Source organism: Tamandua tetradactyla, chromosome 5 (assembly GCF_023851605.1).
Source record: "Tamandua tetradactyla isolate mTamTet1 chromosome 5, mTamTet1.pri, whole genome shotgun sequence".
In the NCBI taxonomy this organism is placed as follows: Eukaryota; Metazoa; Chordata; class Mammalia; order Pilosa; family Myrmecophagidae; genus Tamandua; species Tamandua tetradactyla.
In genome coordinates this window covers 36,202,223-36,220,238 of record NC_135331.1, presented here as the reverse complement: position 1 = coordinate 36,220,238, position 18,016 = coordinate 36,202,223, and the positions used below count along the sequence as shown (strand labels likewise).

Below are 18,016 nucleotides of genomic sequence, written 5' to 3'. Positions count from 1 at the left end.
GAACTCTACTTTCTTCCCTCTGTCACCAAATGGACTCTTTGCCTCCCCAGTGAATCTCTCCGACAATAAGACCCTGGGTTTCCTCTAAAGCAGACCTATCACAATGTAGGTGATGCCTAAGTAGTTGTGTGGGTGCGCCCTCTATTGCTTTGACTCCTAGGTCTCAGTCTCAAGACTGATTCACCACCAGAGTCCACCCCCGCCCCTTGCCAATGTCACGGGCCCCTCTCCCTCCCAGTCTGCACGTCCCTTTCTGCTGCAGGAGCCACGCAATCATCCTTTGGGTATGAATGATTTTTAATATCAAAATTCCATTTGACACAGTAGATGCTACATTCATGGACAAACACAGAAAGCCAAGCTGTGGACCCACGCTCCTTTGCTGGATCCAGACACAAGATCGGACTTTTCATCTACAGAAGAACATTCTGTCCCCACATTCAGCGCCCCTAGGAAGCAATGACATGAAAAATGTCTTCTCTGGTCTGTTGGTCAAACAGTGGGTCCCTGGATAGACTCTCAAGGGGGTCTTTGGGATCCTCTTTTGGGATTGAACCAGTCCCCCCACCCTGGGCCAACTTCTCCCCTCCTATACCCTCCAGCTCCATGCATCACCATTTAAGCCAGCCCAGGGGCCACTCCCCCCACCTAGCCTATGAAGAAGGGATTGAGATGGTTCTTTGGACAGAGAGGCCAATCCCTCAGCTCAGAAGGTCCCGCTCATAACAAGCGAAACTCGAGGACAGAGTGAGCAAACGTCAAGAAGAATGTGCCAACTGGGGCTCCCCTTCCTTTGCTCTTATGGCAGAGACCCTCCCCCCGCCCCGCCCCCACCCCATGCTCACGGGTAGAACACTGGAATTTCACCACCACCATTATCAGCCTCAAAGCCCTTCCGCCTCCAGGAACCAAAGGCTTATTACCTACCAAGACATCCTTTTATCTTCTCTAGGACCAGTATCAGCCTCTCGAAGTTGACTCCAGGCTTCTCCCCTTGGAGCCACACAGGGGCAAATCCTTTCCCACTCCGATAAGAGGCTCTTATCAGAAGGGCAGCCCGCCCACGCCTCCTGGCTCTTCTCTAGAAGCCGCCCACTGCCAGGGGCTGGGTAACATGCTCCTGAGACCACTCCCCATCCAGAGTCCTCACTGTCGCCCCAGCCAAGCCCCCGCCTGGCTGGAGCATGGCCGTCTTTGCTTTCCAGCTCCTGCAGAACTAGCTGGGACAAGCATTACAGATGACACAATGGACCTAAGTTTCATAAAGTTCTAATCAGTGGTCGAAAATTTAACCAGAGCTCCTTAAAAGCTCGTCAGAGTTCTCCCTGGGCTGAAAGCACCCAATGGCCAGCCTCAAATTCCAATCCCATCACCTCCCCTCCTGGGATCTCATCCATCACTCCCCAGGGCCTTCAGGGTAAAGTCTAACCTCGCTGGCAACAGACCTGGTCCTCAAACATTTCTCCCACCTCGTCTCCTGGCACATACCCCTCAGAACCTTCCAGAACCTCTTTCCGTGTCCCCCAAGCCCAGATCTTCTCTGGTCCCCCAGAACTTCGTATCTGACATTCCTGATGCCTGAAACTCATGCCCACCCACACACTCTGCCCAACAGGGCTCAGCTTGGCTGTCGCTCTCTCCAGAAAGCCCCCACAGCAGAGGGGATTGGGCACCCCCAGCCCCAGCCCCACACCCACCCAACACCCTAGAATTTCAGTGCCTGAAGACGGAATGATGTTTCACCCTGCCCATATCCCCAATACCTAGCACAGTGCCTGGCACACAGTAAGGCGCCTTGTTCCTGTCCATCCCATTAAAGCACCCATCTCACTGCACTACCTGTTTCGTCTACTTCCCCCTCCCCACCCTGGGATAATGAAGCCCCATGATAGAACAGCCTGCATATAAGTCTCAGCACCCACAGCAGTGCTTGGCACGGAGCAGATGCCAGCAGCAGCAAATCTTAGTAGATGAATAAAGAGGATTTCCCGGAAGGTGACGGGCTTCCCAGCTCCCTGCTCTGAGTGAAATGGGGCAAAGCGGCCACTAGAGGGCGGCAGCCAGGCACTTCCCGGGACCCTGCTTGCAGCCAAGACCCCTTCCCCAAGCCCCTCTCTGCTCCCTTGTTCCCTCTACAGCTCAGGTCTCCCGATCACCCTCCGCCTGACTGCCAGCTCCACTAGGGTAGCTCTGAACTCCTGTCCATCAGAGAGAGGGCTCTGGGCCCAAGGCAGCATTCAATGGCCCAAGCCACCTGCCCGCTAGGCTTCCTGGCCCGCCTCTGATCCTATCTCTCCAGGGTGCGTGAGCTGCCCTCTCCCACACCCTCCCATAACCAGATGTAGCCAGCAAAAGGGGTGCTTCTTCCCATCTCCACCTCGACCTGGTGCCCCCTCTCACCCCCACCCACTAACCTCATGCCTTCCCAGCTCAGCTCCCAAAGGACCCTCCCCCCATCTGGAAGAGATCCCTTCCCAAAATGACCTTTCCCCCTTCCATTCAAACTCCCAGTCTCCCCATGCAGCTTAAGTATAGAGATGTTCAAAGAGAAAGCTGAGCAACTCGCCTCCAGGAGTAAAACGGGATGGACTGATCACCCTTCTGAGCATTCAGATCTAAAGCTTTATGTCCTCGGATTTTCTACCTTAAAGTTGCCAAAGCCTAGGACTCTGGGATGCCCTCCAGTGACGGATGAGTCCATACACAGTGGCATGTCCTCTCAACACACCAGCTGGTCATCAGAAAATGTGCAAAAGCCACATCCACTCATCTGGACTGTTGAGCCAGGAGGCGATTGTTTAAAGTTCTGCAAGCCAAATGCAGATTATGAGGGATCAAAAAGACATGCCCAGTGGCCCAAGACTGACCAACTTCTGCCACCCCAGCAGTCGGTACCACGAAACATCTGGCCTGGCTCACACCGGCAGCCCTGCCACCTCCTTCGGAGAACCGCACGTCCTGCTGGCCTCGGATTGTCACAAAATCCCACACTTCTGGCTACAGCTGTCCCCGTGTTAGTCAAGTTCCAAACCTGTTAGCCCCATCCCAGCCATGCAGACACCCAAGCTGGTAGTAACAGTGACATGAAGTGTTAGACCTGCTGTTAGTCAGAAAGAGATCCACAAGCCATTAGTTTCCGCTGAAAGGAACAGACCAGGAGGGCGGGAGTTAGTCCAGGTGAAGGAGAGGTTAATTCGGAGGTGGTCAGAGCCAGGCACCGGGCCTGGAGCCCCCGAGGGAGGCAGGGCTTGGCTGTTAGGGATCAGCCCCAAGGGCAGCCAGGGTGAGGCAGAGATTAGCTGGGTGAGAGCAAGAGTTAGTGCGAGGGAACAGGAGACCGAGTTGCCTACTGGAGGTGAGACCGAAAATCACCCCCAGGTGTGGTCCTGGTTTAGCGGCTGGCGGGCTCTGGGGGAGGTGGGCTGGGGCGGAGAGCATGCGTGGGAGACGGGGAGTTAGGGGTGAAATGGGTGGCTGCCCCCACGGGCTGGAAGAGCTCTGTGGACCCCTGACACTCGTTCCCTGCTCCTCGGTTCCTCCTCCCGCCAACTCTAAGCCCTCCCTGCCTTCTCCATAAGTCAACGAACATCCTCTAGCTTCTCAGTGTGAGGAGCCCCATTGAAAAGCCATAGGCTCTTCTCAATAACTTCTGGCATGAAAAATGTCCCACGTCCATGCCGAGTGTGGGAAACCCTTCTCCCCCAGCTTCAGGTATGGGTGGCAAGGGCGCCTCTAGCCGCCTTCCTTTGGATGCGATGCCTGGCTTCTCAGCCTTCTAATGTGGGAAATGCCCCCCTCGGGCTGATGCCTTATGTAGCGAATGCCCCACTCAATGATTTTCAATAAGTGTAGATATTACTTTCGTTGACTTCCTGTGTAGGACACACCTCCCTGACTTCCTGTTTGGGACGCACTGTCCCCACTCCCTGTGCTGGCTCCCTCCTCTCCCTGCTACTTTCCAATGGAGAAAAGTCTCCCCTCACTTTTTTTCCAGAGGAGGGCATACAGGCCCCTTCTCTCTGTGCTCTTGGCTGGGAAAAGCCCAGGGCCACAGGACCCCAGACCCACGGACTCCCCCACACGCAGCCCAGAGGTTTCCCTGGTCCCGACCCACTTCCTGGTGGCCACCAGAACCAAGCACAGACGCCCTTGTTCTGGGTCCCATCTCCCACGGCCACGTGACCACCTCTCCTCCCTTGGGCCCCTGGCAGCCTCAGAACCGGCCCAGTGGACTCGGAACTCACAGGCAGCCAATTGGGGGCGTTAAAGTGGGACATCTCGCCTGCAGGCCCCAGCCCCACTCCCAGGACGCCCGCTAGCTGAAAGGATGGGGGGAGGCGGAGGGGAGGGCAGCCCACAGAGGGGCCCAGAGCTCGGCAGGGCTGGGGTTAGTAAGAAGAGAAAACAGGGTTAGTAGGGCTGGGTTAGTACGTCAGAGCACAGCATCAGCGGACACACAAAGTGGGGGTCACTAAGAGAGAAGGAACACACGCAGGTCCGTTAGTTTGTTAAGGGGTGGCCAGGGCAGGGTGGCGGCACCCCAGGTTAGACAGGTTAGTCATTGAACAAAAGAGCTGCCTAGGGGAAAGAAAGCTGAGGATTAAAAAAGGAAAGGAAGAGGCAGTTAGGGATCCAAAGCAACTTTCTGGCCCCAAGGTGGGGGGGTCTGTGTGCAGACTACCCAAAGAATCTGAAAAACTAGGCAGGAGACGCGATCAACCAGGTTTTCTGCCCGCCCCCCATCCCCCTCCTCTCTTTTTTACACATCCGCCATGTGCCAAGACCTCTGCACTCACAGGCCTTCTCACTGCGGCCTCTGAATTAAGTATACCACTCCCGTTCGCCACTGAGAAAACTGGGGTTCGGGGAGGCGAGGGCACACAACTCAGAGTCACCCAACAGTAAGTGGCAGGCCTGGTGTGCCTTATTGCCACACCCTGTCCTCGGAGGTGGGTCTGCACAAAGACCGCCCCCCAGCCTGCAGGCAGGGCCTTCTGGAGCCTCGTCTGCCCACACGTCCCAGCCCCTCGGAAGGCCCGGGAGCTGTGCGGTTAGTAGGGTCTGGCCGCAGGGGGTGTTAGTAGGGCATGCTCGGGCCTGGTTAGTGGGTTAGTCGGTTGGCAGAAGGCCAGGCACCTGGTCACAGGCCGCAGGGGTCCCGGCAGACCCCGGGGTTAGTAGGTTTAATCACACCATGCAACGCCGACCCGCCCCTTTCCAGCCGCAGAGCCCAAGGCGCCCCCTACCCCTGTCCTCACCAAGCCCCCGGAGCCGGGCCTGACCAGGGCAGGGGGTCTGCCTCAAAGCCCCTCAGCCCCACCAGAATCAAACCTATCCAGCGTGGGCCCTGATGGGAAGCATTTTGCGCCTCTATTCTCTCGGTCACGGGCCTCAAGAGGCCCTTCCCCGAAACCCTTCAGTTCCCCTGACACTGGAGCCTGCTTGCACCCAGTGGAGACCCCCTGCCCAGTTCTGGCCAGCCCCTTCCCGGGTGCTGGATCCTGTCACACACACACACACACACACACACACACACACACGTGTACACATGCCAGCATCTTTCCACCAAAATCTGGCACCTTCCATCGCCCAGTTCAGGTGATGGTTGCTCAAACCAGTGGTCTGCCCGACCCCCAGGATACAGAGACTGCGCGGAGCTCATCTGGCTTCCAGAACCAAGTGACGTCTCCCCGTCCCGTCCTGGTCTGCTTCCTCACCAGCTGATTCTGCAAAACCCCTGCATGTGCAACCCTCTGATGGTTTTCTCCCAGAGACCCCAGCCTGACCATCTCCCACCCATCTAAACAACACCACGAAAACAGGCTCTGTGGCCAGAAACCAGTGGGAGACACTTCATCGTCCATTTGTCCCTGACTATTCACGATTCCGTCAGCATTTGAAAGGCTCTGATAGGTCCTGCTGAATCGAACTCACTTTTTTTTTTCCTGAAAGATCAATAACATCTTTTGGGAAAAGCACTTCTTTGGAAACCTCTACTCCAGTTTCACCCCAGAAACCCTCAGCTAAGCCATGTATTTTTTCATCTTTCGGGGCACTGGTTAGCCTGGCCTTACTGGGAGCCGCCCCAGGCTGCTGCAACCCACTCCAAATTCTCAGTCCCAACTCCAAGCCCTCAGAAACTGAGCCTCAGTAGATTGTTGGATAGCACCACCCAGTTCCCCACTTCTCTGGGCGAGCTAGTCTTCTTCTCCCAGGGCAGCTCTGGAATCCTGAAGGTTTGAACCACGAGCTGATCTGTTCCTATATTCCCCCCAAGAGGCTAACACAGGGAAAGACCCCCATATATGTGCAGTTCTGAAGAGAGGCATGGAACTTAAATGCCCCAAGAAGCATTCTGAGCTCATATGGAGGTCGTGAAATGGGGCTTCTTCCCTCAAGCTCATCAGACAGCGTTATTAGAGGGAAGGCTAGTCAGAAATGCCCCTGGATCAAAAGTTGCTGAGTCTGCACTTCCAGCATGCCTGAAATAGATCAACTCTAAATCTAAACCCCCAGGTGGACGGAACATTTATTGAGCACCTACTAAGAGTCTGGTACTGTGCCAGGCACATGCTCTCATTGAAGGGCTCCTAAGCCCCACCAGGTGAGCCTCATGGCTCCTGGTTCATAGATAGGAAATTGAGGCTCAGAGAGGTGAAGCAGCTTGCCAAAGGCTACACATCAGAGTGGGCATCTGAGACCTGATCTGACTCCAGGCTTTTCCCAGGATGTCCCTCTCCTCTCCCTGGGGCTCCTCCACTTACCACTGGATCCATCCACTAACGTGTGTTGTCAAAGCACCCCCACTCTACCCATGCACGGTACCTGCCCCTCTCTGCTTCTGCTTTCCACGCCTGTTCCTCCAGCCCCCTCCCTGGGTGGGTTGCAAATCTAACGGAGAGGGTGGTTCCATGTTTGGGGTGCCCACCCTCCCCCAGGCTGGGGAAAGGGCCCAGGGCTTTAAACTCACCTAAGGGTGGCTACTCATTGTTCATGCAAGCATAAGCACCTGTCTCTCTGGAAGGGGCTGTCATTAGGGGTGGGGGCCTATCAGGTGAGAGCAAATCTGCAGCCAGGTGACTGGGAGAAGCTGCAGATGTTTGGGGCCTGTCCTGCCTGCCTCAGATCCCTTAGGACAGACTCTAGGAGAACCGCAACAAGGAACGGGGGTCTGACTGGGAAAGGGGGTTCGGAGACCTGGGTTCTGGGAACCTCTGATGCCTTGAGGTGAGGCTGATCCCAGCCTGCCCGCTTTGGGGGGCTGGGACAAGCTTCAGGGCTGGGAGGGTCTCTCTCACTGGTGATTTCCTCTGTTGGGGCCTCAGCCTCTTCCCTCCAACCACCAGGGGGCTGGGAAGCACGCAAACCCCCACCCAGAAAGTCCCCAAGGAAATGAGAATTAGTCAGTGCAAACGGCGCAAGACAGACAGACGCCGAGCCAGAGGCACCCCACGGAGCTGCTCCTGCCCCCTCCCCCCACTGCAGCCCTCCCAGCCCCCTCCCGCCCCAGTGTGTAGGGTCCTTTGAGACCCAGCCCTGGGAAGGCTGAGGTCAGCAGAGACTTGGCCCCAGTGAGCTGCTCTCTGGCAGCTGGCACGGACACAAGGTGGAATGGAGTCTACACCGTGTGGTGAGCCAGCCTTCAGCCCCATCCGTGAGGTCCGGGAATCGGGGTACGGGCGGGGTGCAAGCAGGCGGAGAGTGTGTGGCGGGCTGACCGTGCTCCCTCTCACCGGCCGCCGTCCTCCAGGGCTCCAGTCCTCAGCTGAGCGCCAAGCAGGAAGGGACCTCATCCACGGGAGGCTCCACCCCAGGAGTTGGGGAGGATGAGGGCTTCGGGGAATCACCCTGGGTTCTGGAAAACCACGGAAGGCTGCTCCCTCAGTTGGCTCCAGCGAGAGGACGGCCCAGGGGTCCTGGTGATGAGGCGAGGTCAGAGCCGCCTGGGGGTGGCAAGCTAGTGAGGTCAATGCCACAGCCTCCATCCCCAGCTCAGCCCCTGTCCCCGCAGTGTCCCTCCCGGGTCCCCAACACCCAGGCTGGGAGTGAGGGCTTTGGACGCTGATGACTTTCAGACAGAACCGAGAAGGTAAGGAAAGTTTGGGCCATGGACGCCCCACTGAGGCAGGGCTGGCCCAGCAGAGCAGGGGAAAAGCAATGATAGGGCCAGTGCAAGCCTGCAGGATCATGGGAGAAGGGGTGGGTATGGGTGGACAGAAGGGCCCTCAGAGTCCTCAGGAATTACCTGAATTCCCTTTACAATGTTTCCACAGAGGGGACCTCACCTCACACACACACATGCATACCTCCAGCAACGGGGAGCTCATCCCCTCGCTGAAACCGTGATGAAGAGTTCTCCCGTGAAGATCCCAGGGGGCGGGGCCACATCACTCCGTTCACCTCTGGAGCCCCGGTCTCATCCCTGGAGCCCCCGTCTCTGGCCCGAAGCAGCCGCTTGGTCCAGGTCTGTGCTGAATGAACGAATGCGCTGAAATCTCTGCCACAATGTCCCCACCCCACCCCCTCAGGGGTCTTCATTCCACCCTGCCCCCACTCCCATCGAAACCACCCAGAACAGGCCTTCTTGCTACCCGGCTCCCAGGCCTTCTTCTCAGGGGCAGAGGGCTCTGGCCGGGCCTGGGTGGGGAGGAGGGCTGGGGGGGAGGACAATCTTCTCCCGAGGCTGAGCTCAGGGCCCCTCCATCCCTCACCCACACCCAGGCTTACCTGGCAGTGTCAGGTCAATACTTTGGCCCAGCTCCCAGCTCTTTCCCACATGAACCCCACAGCGCCTTCCTGGAAGAGGAAATAGCCAACCAAGACGCAGGGGAAAACTGCTCCCAGGCCCCCTCCCCAGGCCCGGGGCTCTCCGCTCATGAGAAGAAGCCCTGGGAGCTGGGGAGGCTGGGCCCGGGGATGCCACTTCCCCCCTCCCCCACCCCAGGATTACCCTTAGATTGGGGAGGGCGGGGCTCCTCCTTACCCACCTCGCCCTTCCGCAATATCAGCAGAACGTGGTCCAGGAGAAAACAGGACAAACTGGGCAGCTGGAGGACAGCTGGGCCAGAGCGGGGAACCAAGAGCACGCTGGGGTTCCTATCCCAGCTCTGCCTGTGCCACTCTGGGGGCCTGGGTGTCTGTCCGTCTCTCTGGGTGACCAGACCCTCCCAGCCCTGACAGGGCAGTAACCAGCAGTTGGAGGCAGTGGATGGGAAATGCGAGGGGCTTACTGACCTTGGACCTTTCTCTGCAGCCCCTTCTTCTCCCCTGCCCTTTCCTGATGCCCCAGGCACCAGAGGAAGTCTGGGGAGCCAGAGGGCAGGGTGGGGCTCTTTTAAGGCCACCTCGTGTTGCCAGTCTGGAGAAGACCAAAGAACAGCCTCCAATCCTGACCTAGGAGCCACCTCCCAAGTTTTGCTTTTGATGACAACTAAGCAGACCTGAGCCAGGAGAATCAGCAGGGCCCTCTTAGCAATCGTCAGAGATTGCTGTCAGCACCCGGGACTTGGGGCACAGATCCAGAGCTTGAGATACACTCTAACTCTTGTACTGAGAAGAGTCAAAATTCCAAGGCCCCCGCTTGCGTCCCAAGCAAAGTCATACCAGCCACAAGGAGCTCCGGCCAAGTCTTCAAGTGTGATGGCAAGGGGTCAGGATCAAGAGGAGAAGAACCAGCCCAGATTACCAGAGGGTTCCCAGCCCGGCCTCTAACACCAGAGCTACAGTTTAGTCAAGATGAAGGAATCTAGGTCAGCTCTACAGAATTTCCTAACTGCGGAATTTATCAAATACTCGCTCCGATGCCAAAAGTGGAGCATTGAAAATCACCTTTACTGGGGGCCCATAAAATGAGGATAAACTCTTTCTCCCTGGATTGGAGGTACAAGAGGAAAGGAGACGCATCGCCACTTTCCTCTCCCACTTTGGGATTCTAGGACACTACACTTCCCCACACAGACCAGGAGAGGGCAGGCTGGTAGGCTGCGGGCTGGTAAGTTTGAATACTTATCTGCAAGGCTGCTTCCCAGTGCGGTTGTGCCGGTCCTGAAGAAGCTGAAAACTGTCTCCTTACTCCTCTGTCCCAGGAACTTGCTGTGCTCTGTAAATAGATCCTGGGCTGTTCGGAGGAGCACCGCTTGACCCACATTGACCCACTGCCCTGGCCTTGATAATAATAATAAGGGAATGGGGGCTTGAGGGGGAATTTTACCTCCTGAATCAAACTGGCAGCCATCTTGGAGGGTGGAAAGTAATGCGTGGACTCTGGGATCAGGGAAACCTGGGTGACGATATGGTTCCCAACCCCAGATGCTCAATGCTCAATGTGGAACTCAAAGTTAGTTCTTTGCAAAGCTTGGCCAGTGCCCGGCACACAGTAAGGGCTCCAGAAGTTAGAGCCACTCGTTGATGACTTCACTTGAAACTAATTTTTGTGTAACAGTAATGATTTAGGAAAGGGGTGGGGTGGGGCATATTTACCATGTGGCATTTAAATCCCCAGCAGGGGTGGGTGTAAATAACCCAGTTAGGTTAACCCAGATCAAATGTCTTGGTGAATGGACAAACAAACTGCGGTGCATCCATGCAATTGAATCTACTCAGGAATAAAAAGGAACCAACAGTCCGATGTATGCTAACACACGGGCCAACTTTAAAATCCTCATGCTCAATGAAAGAAGCCAGGAACAACAGAAATGCATAATGCATGACCGCATTTATATGAAAAGTCAAGGAAAGGCAAATCTATAGAGACAGAAGGTAGATTAGTGGTTGCCTAGGATTAGAGGTGGGCAGGGATTAACACTGAATGGGCACAAGGGATCTCACTAGGGTGATGAAAACATTCTAAACCGAGGTACCGTCAGGGTTGTGCAACTTGATATGTTTTCTAAAAACTCACTGAGTTGTACGTTTGAAATGAGCGAGTTAGATGCTATTTAAACTTTGCTCCAAGAAAGTTGGGGGAGGGGCTGAATTACTGATAAATGCAACAAAAAGCATGAATCTCAGAAACAATGGGCTGAGCAAAAACAGCCCAACAGAGAACGTTCCATGTACCCAGAACATTAGCAGAGATAATAGAGTCGATAGTAATAGAAGGCAGACCAGTGGTTTCCAAGAGCTGGGGCTGTTTCAGGATGAAAATAGTCTATACCTTGATGGTGGTGATCACACAGGCGTATACATTTGTCAAAACTCATCGGAATGGGTGCATTTTATTGCATGTAAATTACATCTCACTCAAGTTTTTTCCCTCCTTTTTAAGATAAAAAAAGACAAGAAGCAAGATGTGCTGCATCGAAGGCCACATGGAGACCTTATGGTGGTCCCTACCGCACCAGCAACTCAGCTGCCACCAGCCCACACAGACCCTCTATTCTTCAAGCCAAGTTCAGAGAGCCCATTAGGGAAGCCTCAGTTGAGGGGCTGGACCCCAGGGGGTGTCCAGAGGTCCCTCCTACCTCTGAGATTCTGGAGGTCTCCGCACATGGAGATTTCATGGTGGGTCTGACCCCAGAGCAGGGAACTGGTCTCCACCACCCGCAGGGGTGCAGAGAACTGAGAGAGAGCACCTCAGGTGCTCCTAGGATAGACGTGGGGTCATGGTGACCTTGAGAAGGTGTCTGGAACATGTGGGTGAGCAGGGAGATGCCTCCAGCTGTCAGTAAGAGAAAGAGAGAGAAGGAGTAAATATGGCGCCGTGGGTATTTTGGAGAGTAGAGGCAGGGCCCAACCCATTCTCAGATCGCGGCATTTGCAGAAGCTGAGCTCCTCTGATCAGTGGAGAAACAGGAAACTGGGAGGTGGGACCAGGCTAATATCAGCCAAAACACCCTAATGCAGGGGAAACGAAGGGGGGCTCTATAGCACAGGCTCCTATCCTGCTCTGCCACCCGTTAATTGTGTGACCTTCGAGCAAGTCTCGGGCCTCATTCTTCTTACCCATAAAATGGGAACAATAAGAGTGCCCACTTGGGAGTGCTCTTATGAGGAATAAACGAGATGACAAGTAATACCATGTGAACTCACATTCTACTATTGTCTTATGTCATTATTATTTCCACGCCTAAGGCTTCTTAACAACCATGCATTGGCTAGTCTTTCTTTTTCGCCCCTAAACTGTGCAAGCTGCTCTTAGTAACAGATGAACAGCTGCCACGGAAGCAAGTGTTTGGTTGCATTTTAAGATCCCTCTGGGTTTTGGGTTGTTTCCTAACTCCCACCCCCCACTCTGAATCTGGAATAATTCAGGTCTGAAGCCTGAGAGACATCACTCCAGACTGCTTTGGATGAGTAAGTGCAGAGAGACTGGGGACACTCCTGGGGATGGGGAAACGTGTGGTGACACGCTGAGAGAAAGCAGATGCTTCTGCAGAGGAGGCTGGAGCACTGCGGCTTCACTAATTCAAACCCAGAGCCCCCAAAAGGGCAGATTCAAAATGCAAATCTCCTTCCAGCAAAGGAACTCCAGAGATGGTTAGAGAGAAAGAGATGGCAAGGAAGGAAAGGAAGCTAAATTCCATGTTTTTAGGACAGGTATTAATGGGGAGGCACCTTTACCTAAGTGACAAAAAAAAAAAAAAAGAGTGGGCTTTATCACCCCCATTTTACAGATTAAAAAAACTGAGGCTCACAGTAATATGCCATACCCCAAGTCCACCCAGCTAGAAAAATGGTGGAATCAGGATTTGAAACAGGCCTCTTGGATCCCAAAGGGGCAGAAAACTTAGATTCTATTACGGTGGTGAGGATTAAATGAGAAGAGACTGAGAGATTATGTATAACCTGCAAGCATGATGAAACTGGCCCATGTTACTAAACCACCTGTGCTAGTTTACTCCCCCTGCATCCATGGTCTCCAGGCAACTGATTAGGTTCACCTTTAGAAAAGGTGGCACAGTGTACTAGTTACAAACAGATGTCTCAGAGTCAGACTAGATCTAGGTCCATATCCTGGCACTATAACTAGCTTGCTGTGTGACCCTGAACTAGTGGCTTGACCTCTCTGAGTCCTGGCTTCTTCATCTATAATACCTAATTCCCAGCCTTTTCGGGGGCTCTCCGGGAGACTGAACCCAGCAAGAACTAAATGGCAGCTGGGACTACGGCCACTCATCTTCTACTCTACCCCCTGAATGCACAATATTCAGCTCTTCTTTCCCTTTCATGACTCACCCAGTGGCTTCTGGAGGATCCCGCCTGGCAGGGGAAAGAAGGGACACCTGCTTCATCTAATCCCATCAGCCTGGAGAGAGATGGGAAGACAGATGTCCCCCACAGCCGGCCTTCGCCTCTGCCCCCCAGTATCTCTGTATCTCTGGCTATTGTTCCGCGGAGTTTCAGTTGACAGCAGATGAGCCAGGCCTCAGAAGCAAGGGGAGGGATCCTGCTGGAACAAAGGATGAGTCTATAAGTTATTCACCAGCCCATTGACCCTGCACAAAGGGCCCAATGCCCCAGAAACATCCCGGCTCAGACAGCTCAAAGATCACCCATAAGAGGAACCAACTGCCTCAGTGAAAACAAAGGCAAACAGCCAACTATGGATATAAGAACCAGGTGCAAAAAAGTGAACTTGACTGGCACACAACTGGTACCGATAACATCAACTGCCTTTATTAAGCAACTACCGGCGCCGGGCACTTCACATACACTGGTGTGGAGCCTCATGAGAACCTTTTAAAGCTGGGATTTACAGTTCCTGCGGTATAGATGAGGAAACCAAGGTTCAGAGGTGATTTCCTTACTGATGTTTCCACAGAGAGCAGGTGGGGAAAAGGATTCGCACATAGGTCTGCTTGACTCTCACCCTCTTCTCATTTCACCAAACTGCATTACCCTAGTAAATGACAGATTCAAAGAAGCACGGGGAGAAGCATGGATCAGGTCCAGAAAAAGAACCTTAAAAATGACCTAGGGAAAAAAAAAAAAGAAAGAAACCACCTCCAGGTGCAACAATAGAGACCTGGATAAAGCATGTCTGTCTACTCCAGGGAATACTGACACCTCCTAGAATGACTGCTGCCAACTTCATTAGAACACGGAGAGAGACATCTGAGAGAACATTTGAAAACCATTTACGTAGATAGTACGATTCCAACTCCTATTTTCAGTAAGAGAAATACACCAGAACAAAATATGTGAAAATGTTCACCACAATGGTTATTCTCGGGTGATGGGATATGATGGAGTTTTCTACTCTTTTTTATTTCTGCTGTTCCCAGATCTTCTATAATTAGCATGCATTATATTAAACTTATTAATTTTTGTAAAATTTTAAAAAAAAGAAAATTCTCACTTTCAGTGCAGGCATAGAGAAGGGTTTTCCTTTTTGGAACTCGGACTGCAGCTGTCTTCCCTGATGAGGGTGGGGAAGGTAGCTACAAATGCAACACAAGGACGAAGGAGAGATTTCAGAAATGTTCTCAATGACAAACCGGCAATAAACAATCAAATTGGCAGGCCTGGGGCAGGGGTTTTACCTTGAAATTCCTTCAGCATTAAATGAACAACGCTCCGTGTCTTCCCAACCTAGCGGACCAGCGAAGTGCCCTGGAGGAAACCGTTCCACCCAGACTGCTCGGCGGGTCTGGGCTGGAGAGGACGGGAGAGCCGGGGTACTGTCCCCTCAGCCAGAGAGTGGGGCACTGACCACCTGCAGAATGCCGGGAGGGAGAAGGTCTGATTAGACACCCAGATACCCAGCCCCAGCCCAGACCCTGCTGATCTGTCCTATCCCTGGTTCCTGGTCCCTTGCCACGTGGTTTGCATATCTGAATATTTTAGGGTACCCTTCTGAAGTCTCAGGAGCCCTGTTTGCAGGTTTTCCCCTCGGCCATGTGGAATTACTCATCTCTGCCCTACCCCACGCCCCTTCCTCGCAGGCGCTCCCAAATGGGAATGCGCTTTGGAAAGCAAAGCCTCTTGGCTACCGCGGAGTGCTGAGCTCTGCGCTACGCTCAGTCCCAGGCGGGTCCGGAGAAAAACAAAGCCGCTTCCCGCACGTCTTCTCGCCGCGTCCCCCCCACCCCCCACCCCTTCCACCTCCTCCCCTCCCCCGCAGCAGATGGGGGCGCTTTCCCCGCCGTGGCACTGCAGTGGGATGTGCCGGCCCCAACCCTGACGCCCGGCAGCCTCTTCCCTGGAACCTGACACGGAGGGTGAGGAATCCAGGCCGCCCCCACCTCCTCCTGCACAGCCCCCGAAGCAGGTTTTCTGGTCCAGGGCCCCCCGCTGGGAAAGAACAGAGGTCTGTCCCACTCCCTCCCAAATTCGCGGCCTCTCCAGGGAGTGCGCTGGAGCCCAGGAGAGGTGGCAACCCAAACGGGTGGGTTCCAGAGTCTTCCCCAGGCCCGTTTGGGGATGGAACAGGGACGTTAGAGTCTGACATGCCTGGATTCAAAACAACCGGCTGTGTGATCCTGGATGAATAGCTAATCCTGTCTGAATCCCAATCTCCACATGTTTAAAATAGGGACCTCACCACCTCCTGGGACTGTTGTGTAAATGCATGCAAAGCCTCGAACCGGCTCCTGGCTCAAGTAAGCACTCCATAATTTGATTTATAATAAACAATAAAATGTTATTATTCTTCTAACAAAGGTGGTTTTGCAATTACCTCCATCCCTTTGGAGCCTCACTGGAGGCTGGACGTCCGGAATTGGAATCCCAGAAGGCAGGGCAGGGTCCGGAGGGAGGGCTGGGTATGGGTATGGGGTCCTTGACCCCGCCCAGCCCCACCCCACCCCAGTTCCGAGATCACTTGCTCTCTATTCCAGGTTTGATCAGTTGTGGGCCGAGAAGGTCCGGGTACCCCAATTCTGGTGAGGGAGAGGGGGCTGGAGGGCAGGTAGGGGAAGGTCTTTGTGCCCTCCCTCCCCTCAATAATGATTGCAAGACCCTCCCCCCCAATCCATTCCGGATTCCCCGGCGCACCCTTCACATCCTCTTCCCCACGCCCCACCCGGGGTCGGGTGTGTGACAGCAGTTGACAGTTGCCGGCTGCAGAAGCTCTTGACCCATCGGATGAAGGGAGCCTGGCAGCCTCGGCCTTCCCTGGAACCCTGTCCTGGAGCCCTGGGACCTCCGTCTCCACTCCAGCCTCGGGGAATTGGGTGGTTCCCGGCGAGGGGGCGAGGACGCTCGGGGAGGGTGAGCCGAGGGGCTGGGGGGCGGCGGCTTACCTGGGGTCCGCGGCCCCGCGGCGGGGGTGCACCGGGCTCTTTGTGTCCGGGCTCACCGCGCAGAATTGGGGGAGCCCCTGCAAGCGCCTCCCCTCGCCAACTCCTCCCGCGCTCGTCCGCAGCCTCCCTCCCTCTGCTCTCCCCGGCGCAGCCGGCGTGGTCTTTGGAGCTGCTGCAGCGCCCATGAAATTTTAATGCGGGAGCGGCTGGCGGGCGAAGGCGTCCCACCCCCGGCCCCCGCCTCGGCCCCTCCTCTCGCCCCTCGGCGCCCCCGCAGCCACACACCCTGCTCCCGGTCTGGGGAGGAGGGTGGGGATGCAGTTGAGGGGGCGGGGAGGGGGGGGGACGAGGGGGCCGGCGCGCGCTGTCCCCCACCCCACCCCACCCCCGCTGCACAAAGAGGTGAGCCGGGCCGCCGCGCGCCCCCTCCCGGCGCCCCGCCCGCGGCGCTGCCATGGCAACGCTTGCCCAGCTGGACCCGGCTCGGGAGCGCGCGGGGCGGGAGAGGAGCGCGAGGGCGACGCGCGGCTGCGGACCTGGGCAGCCAAAGCCGGGACCCCCGGGGCGAGGGGCCCGGAGGGGCTGGTCTGAAATAGCAGATGCTTAGGGCTCATGGCCCTGGTGGACGCCTCTCGGTTACCCCTTCTAGCTGGGCGTCTTCACCCCCATTGCTCAGGGGAGGGCAATGAACCCAAGGAAGCCGAGGCTTTTGCACCAGATTATGGGGGACCCAAGATCTGAGCCCCGGTGTGTGATTTCACTGCCGCCTCTTGGCCTAACGACTGTAGGTTTGGTCTTGTCTTTTTTATGGGCTCCCTCTTTCATACCTGCTCCTTTCCAGAGCGGTGCTTCCATGCACTGGGGTCCTCATCCGAGCGGCAGAGCATAAGCTGGGAACTTGTTGGAAATCGACATTTCTAATTAATTTCTCTTGTCGAAACCTCTGGGGTTTGGGACACAGCGTTCTGTGTTTCAGCAGTTCTGCCAGGGAATTGTGAGTCTCACTCAAGCTTGAGAATCACTGTGCTAGAATATTCTCGTGGCCCCTATAACCACATTTGCCTAAGTTTAAATTTCGGCTCCTTAGTGGCTTTGGGCAAATTGGACACCCCTTCTGAGACTCAGTTTTCTCGCCCATAAAATAGGGATTACAATGGACTCCACATCCTAGATTTGTGTGGACTAAATGAGGACCGGCTTGGGGAGGCATAACAGATGTTTATTATTCTAATATGCTACCTCCTTTCATTCTCGCCCTTCTGTGTCCATTATTGATCCTCTTTATTGCTCACACAAGGAAATGGAGGCTCTGAGAAGCAATGACTGCTGCCCAAGACGGTAAAGAGCCCAGAGGAGATCAGAACCCACCCTTTTCAGATGCCAAGTTACTGGCTCTCCTTTGTCTGCACATGTCTTGCTGAGATCCCCAATCCAAACCCGATTCAACAAAGCCTACAGAGCATTTCCAATGCACCAAGCCCAAGGCCACTGCAGGAACCTTGGAGGGTCCAGGTATTGCCTCCTTCCTGGCAGAGCCAACAGTCCTGCCAGAAGAGGTAAGACCCAGGTCGGACAAGTAGAGAAAGGGCAGGACAGGGTTTGGTCAAGCATTGCTCGGAATACAAGGCTGGGCTGCTGGCAGGACCTGGGGCCCGGGGCTTTCCTCTACTTCATCAGTTTAGTCATCCCGGACTGTAAACAAAATAGGAAACGGGGTTAATAAGGTGTGGCATGTCCGAAATGAATGCAGGGGACCCCTTGAGATAGCCATTTCTTTTTTAAGTATTCCCAAGTCCCCCATTTCATAATCCATTCCCAAATTCTCCTGGCTT

The 18,016-nt window shown here is 54.9% G+C and overlaps 2 long non-coding RNA genes across 6 annotated transcripts; both read right to left on the bottom strand.

Annotated features, from left to right (window-relative positions):
• Positions 1-251: 251 nt before the first annotated feature.
• On the bottom strand, positions 252-13,307 carry LOC143684048 (uncharacterized). Of its 5 annotated transcripts, none has more exons than XR_013175802.1 (6): positions 13,177-13,307; positions 11,463-11,659; positions 8,728-10,099; positions 8,307-8,471; positions 7,734-7,943; positions 252-449 (listed from the first exon to the last, which is right to left on the bottom strand). It is a non-coding gene; the product is annotated as an uncharacterized LOC143684048 (long non-coding RNA). The 5 variants fall into 5 exon arrangements; XR_013175803.1 differs by lacking the exon at positions 252-449 and having other exon boundaries at positions 7,518-7,943; positions 8,728-8,796; positions 8,988-10,099; XR_013175801.1 differs by lacking the exon at positions 252-449 and having other exon boundaries at positions 7,518-7,943.
• Positions 13,308-13,312: 5 nt separating this feature from the next.
• Positions 13,313-16,331, bottom strand: LOC143684049 (uncharacterized). Its single transcript, XR_013175806.1, has 5 exons — positions 16,185-16,331; positions 15,620-15,821; positions 14,484-14,656; positions 14,300-14,381; positions 13,313-13,387 (listed from the first exon to the last, which is right to left on the bottom strand). It is a non-coding gene; the product is annotated as an uncharacterized LOC143684049 (long non-coding RNA).
• Positions 16,332-18,016: the final 1,685 nt, after the last annotated feature.